This window comes from Lutjanus erythropterus, chromosome 3, assembly GCF_056507025.1.
Source record: "Lutjanus erythropterus isolate fLutEry1 chromosome 3, fLutEry1.hap2, whole genome shotgun sequence".
NCBI lineage: Eukaryota > Metazoa > Chordata > Actinopteri > Lutjaniformes > Lutjanidae > Lutjanus > Lutjanus erythropterus.
In genome coordinates, this window is record NC_139319.1 from 3,460,483 (window position 1) to 3,466,126 (window position 5,644).

The following is a 5,644-nucleotide window of genomic DNA, read 5'->3' on the forward strand; positions in this document are numbered from 1 at the left end:
ACTAAAGATTTATTTTTTTATATCTTTCTTTTTTATCCTGGAGAGGTTTGCTGAGAACTCGCTGCCTTTTTCAGCTCCGTCCTGCGTCGCACACTTTTTTTTTTTTACAACTTTTACAGACTCACTTCAAACACAGCAAAAAAAAAAAAAAATCTCTTCTTCTACTGTTCGAGCAGAGAAGTGAATGTCTTGCTTCAGGTTACTTTTCTGTATTTGGACCAGCAGTTTTGACTGGGAGGTGATGATTTCGACCTGCTGATAATTAGTTTCTTTTAATTAATTAATTAATTATTTTAATGCTGGAATGGCATTAATTGATTTTTTACTTTAAATTATACTTTATTGCCTGTTTAATCTTTGACATTTTTGACATTTTTGACTTTGAAGCAATACATTTGTACTGCATATTGATAAATGAAGATTTGTTACTTTATTATTAATTACTACAGGCAGGTATCTGACAGCAGGGTTACTCATGACACTATGCTCAATTAGTCCATCGTCATCTAACCGTATTTATTTTCAGTGGTTTGTGTGGAGCCAGTATGTTTTTGTTGTTTCACAGTTTTATTTTCTTCACCCTGGATGCACGAGGGAAACTACAGAAATCTATTTCCATCAACGTAATAATAAAAAAAAACATCCTGTAAGTCATTAAAATTAGAAACTTTCCCAAAATAATGACTTAAGGAGCAACTTGTAGCGATTGCAGCTGCAAAAATGAGCACAGCAGTCCAGACAGGAAGTTGGAGCCGTAGACTGTTTACCCCCGTCTCCTCCTGTCCAGACTGGAGGAGGCTCAGACAGGCTGCAGGAACACTGCAGGAGTGACAGTAACAGGCAGTGATGAGTCCTGCACTGTAAGCTGATCAGCTGTTTATAACTCAATTCTCTGTCGATGTAAAGTTATCCTGAAAATACACTCTGGAGTTTGAGTGTAGCGACCACCTGCCAGACTCCATTAACATTTCGCTCAATTTAACCATTTTAACCATTTTCTCCTTCTACAAGATAAGTAATGATTTCTTATGACTCATAAACAGACACTTACTCATTTGGTGAACATTCGGCATTAATACTGAACTCTAATTATCCTGAAACAGACAAACAGAAATTGTTTTTTTTCTGGCCTGGAACACAAATTTCAACTTAACATGCTTCCTTAAACTCTCATGACTTACCATGGTCATCTTTGTCTTACAGTAGATTTTATACAGATTTCTCCTTTAAGTTTCTCATTGTAATGACGTAGAGGATCTTTTTGTTTCATCACATTAGCAGAAATAGGCTGCATCGCCAAGTCATAGGCTCCTGTAAAAAGCAGCTACGGTGGCTGATGGGGGACAATAACTGCACTCATGTTTGAATATGTTGAAAAAGGGAGAAATATAAATATGCATACCCATCTGTTAGCTGCTACCAAACATCTGGGGCAAAAAGACAGAAACCTCAGCCTAACTGAGACAGTTTCATTTTAGTTTAATAAACTGCTGTCTGAACTTCTGTGGTATAAAAACTTACTGCAATGGATTTATGTAGAAAAAACATAAGTGTACAGTTAAATGAGATGTCAGATGTCGCTGCAGGTTTTGCTCTCTGTTCCTGTAGATGCAGTCAGAGGTGAAGCATTTGTTATAACAGCGTAACTGATTCTGAGCGAATTTGAATAATCGATGTAAAACGTCTGTAATCTCAAACTGTCTCCTTTAAAGTGGGTGTTAATGATGTTTTTACAGTCATGTGATCAGATTATCCTGAGGGTTTCTATGTAAAAAGTGGTTTACAATGAAGTTTGGTTTCTCTTTGATAAATTGCTATAATTAACAATTTTGTGGACTAGAAGGATTTTCCTCCATCCACTGGGAACAACATGGATTTAGAGAACAGTCAGTGTCACTTACAGCTCAGAGAATTACTGTTTAATTATGTAAACATCTCTGTAATTAAAGTAATGACAGAGTTGTTTACATAAAGTTCATTATTATTAGCATCAAGTCAGAGGTTTCAGCAGGTACTTGGGACTCTGACTTGTCTGGTTAATTTTCTAACCTTGACTTCGTCTTTGTCAGTTAAATTTTTTTTGTTAACTCTTATCAAAACAAAAAAACAACTTTTCAACGTTGTGTTTTGTTTTTTTTTTGTCATTAAGAGACAGGAAGTCTTTTTTTATGTTTTATTAATGGTCTTCTCTCTCGATGTTGTGATCTCCTTCTCTTGTCTCTGTTCATATTTTCTGTGTGTCCGTTACAAACAAATGTGACTTCATTTACTTGTGACTTATTTTTCCAAACCTGTATCGACATCAGAATATTCAGACATGAAACCACCTGTGATTCTATTGCTTTCTACTTTTTTTTTTCTATTTATTTTACCACACTGACTGGTTTATACTGTATCAGGATGTGATGATGATTATTTTTTGACATTGATTAGTTGTGTGGTTCATAAAACTTAAGACAAATATTGATCAAAGTATCCTAGTGCCCAGAATGTTGTCATTAAACAAACAAAATATTCAGTTTAGTAGAATGTAAGACCAAGAAAAGCAGAAAATTTTCATGCTTGTCAGCCTGGAACCATCAAATATTTGGAATTTTTGTTTTAAAAATGACTCAAACAGCTAGAGATCATGTTGTACTGGGATCCCAGCAGCCGTGACGCCCCTCCTGTACTGGGAGCTACGACAGAGGAAGTTTTGAGCTCTTTGTCAGTGTTTGATAAAGTCGCAGTCGTGCAAGAAGCAGACATGAAACTTTACAGGTGTGTAGCTGAGATCAAAATGAAGGCTGACTTTGAGGATGGGGGGTTTTCTGACCCAGAGTACTGAGTCCTCATGTAACTAGAGACCATTTTAGGATGGGATCACGCCAGCTGTGACGCCTGGTAACATGTTTATGTTCCACGCAACAAGTAGTCATTAGTCATTTATTCATCCTTTCATTCATTTTCTGTAAACATCAATCCCAGCTGACACTGAACGAGAGGCAGGGAAGTTCATAACAGTCAAGTCACACTCATGTTCACATTAACCTGAACGTCTTTGGACTGTGGAAGGAAACTGGAGGACCTGGACAGAACCCACACATACAGGAGGAGAACATGCAGCCACAAATTCTCCCTTGGACTGGGAAATTCAAACTCAGAACATTTTTGCTGTGAGGCGACAGTTTGAACTGCTGCTCAGTGCTCATGGGTTGGACCACACCCACCTTCACACTTCACCTTCATTTTGATCTCAACTAAACACCTGTAAAGTTTTGTTACTGCACCCTGCACGGATATGATCCCTCAAAGACAGACAGACAGAGAGACGTACTGTTTTTAAACACATGATGAAGTTCAAGTTCTTCACATGAAAAGACAGAATGAACATAATAAAACCCACATGTAAAAATAAGATAAGATAAGAACAGAATACATAAAATGCATCTTCACATGGATAAAATCCACTTTTCATACTAGTAATAGTAAGATAAAAATAGAAAGATGGAAAATAAGGTAATATTAATAAAAAGCTAAAATAGAATGTATAGAATGCATAAAATTAAGGAAAATACAACATTTGCTACAAAAGCATTGCAGCAGTTAAGTCAGAGCAAATTAAAGGCTAAAGTAAAGAGATAAGTTTTTAGCTTTCTTTTAAAAATATTTTATAGCTGCAGTCGTGTTCCAGAGCTGATAAACGCTGCATCCCCAGTTTTCTTATGGTTGTTTTTGGGAACCTCCAATAAACCGTCTGCAGACGAACGCAGTGTTCTTGAAGGTGAAGGGAGCGACGAGTGTGACTTGGTCCTTTCTCAGTAAAGGCTTTGTTTGTATGAGAGGAGGAGGACCTTAAAATCAATTCTATATGTTGCAGGAAGTGCAGAGCAGCTGAAACTGGACTGATGTGTTCTGTCTCCTCTTGGTTCTGGTTAACAGTCGAGCTGCAGGGTTTAGGATCAGCTGAAGTCTAGACCAGTTAGGTCTGCTTGAAATAAAGGCATCAATAAGTTTTTCTGCATCTTTTTGATTTATAAATGGTCACATTTTAGTCATGTTTACAAGGTGGAAAAAATTAATATATTATCAAAATAGTTGCTGATTTATTTTCTTTTGATTGACCAGTGGATTTACTGATGCAAACTTTATCAAATTTATAATTTAAATACTGATTTAACAAACTGTGTCTGTATCCGTATTGCTAAATGACGCAATCAGAGCGACAAAATGCACAAGACTCGACTTTCTGTTTGTGCAAACTGATCATATGTGATATATTTAATGTTTTCATTCACATCTAATTGCCTAATCGTTCTGGAAAGATTTTTCTTTTTACTTTTTTGTTTGTTTTTCTTCCTTTTGTGGAGATGCTTAGTGAAACACTCTTTAGTAATTAAACTGTAACAGATAATAAATCAGTTTAATTTGTAATAAACCGTGTTGTCATGTTTATTTGAGCAGGTTTGCCTGAGAACAGAGGCGCTGTTATGTAACGTCATGTGGAGCCGCAGCCGTACCTGTCCAGGTAGCATTATATAATGAGTGTGAGAACGCCGCTGAACGCTCTCTTTTCTTTCCATTCAGATTCACACAGACAGGAGTCTTTGTGACCAGCCAGCGACTGTAATCAGAGTGAGTCACACGGTGAACGCCTGCCGCTCCCTTGGCACAGGTCAGCATTTTTCTCATGTTAACAAACTTATCGGGGAGTGTTTGGTTTATGCTTTTTTTTTATTTTGCCCTGTTGTGGTTCCTGAAAGTCAAGGTTTCAGCTATAATGCTGGTTTTAATGTATGTGTGTGTGTTTAGACTGCATACATGCCCATCAGTTATTACAGTTTTGTTTTTTTAATTCCTTTTTATTCTTACTTTGTTTTTTATTTTTCTTTTCAATTCAGTTTCCAAAGTGTGTTTGTTCCTTTTAGTTGAGTTTTTGTTGTTTAAAAGTGATTTGTTTTAGTTTAATTTTTATTAGTTTTATTTAGTTTTTTATATAGTTTTATTATTAGTGGGGTTGTAGGGCACCAGCACAGAAGCTTGTTATTGTATTATCTCCACCAGAGGAGAATGCGATTGCTTGCATGTGTGTGTGTGTGTGTGTGTGTGTGTGTGTGTGTGATCAACCGACCTGAATCTTGTCCAAAGCTCATCTCAAATACTACTGAACCGATTGGCGTAATTTTTTTCTGCACATTCGTGACTGTCTGCTGAAGGACATCAGGTTTCAGGTCATCCAGTTCTTGTGAACGTGACATCTCAAGAACACCCTGACGGAATTTCTTCAAACTTGACACAAATGTTTGATTTCGGTGGTCAAAGGTCAAAGGTCACGGTGACCTCACTAGACACATTTTAGGCCATGACTCAAGAATTCATGCTCTAATTGTCATTACAAAATTACACACAAATATCTAATAGGATGAAGTGACGACATTTTATAATCAAAAGGTCAAAGGTCAACTTCACTGAGACATCATAATGTTCAGCTCTCCTCTGTCCTCCTCTGTAAAAATAGTCTGTAAGTGAAGACAACATGTTTCTACATGGAAATTATTCTCTGGAATCACATGCAAAAAATACACTTCATACCTTTTATTAAAAGTTCAAAGGTTAAAAGGTCAATTTAGTGTTAAGTTCCATATTAAATTCCTTCAAAGTTTTC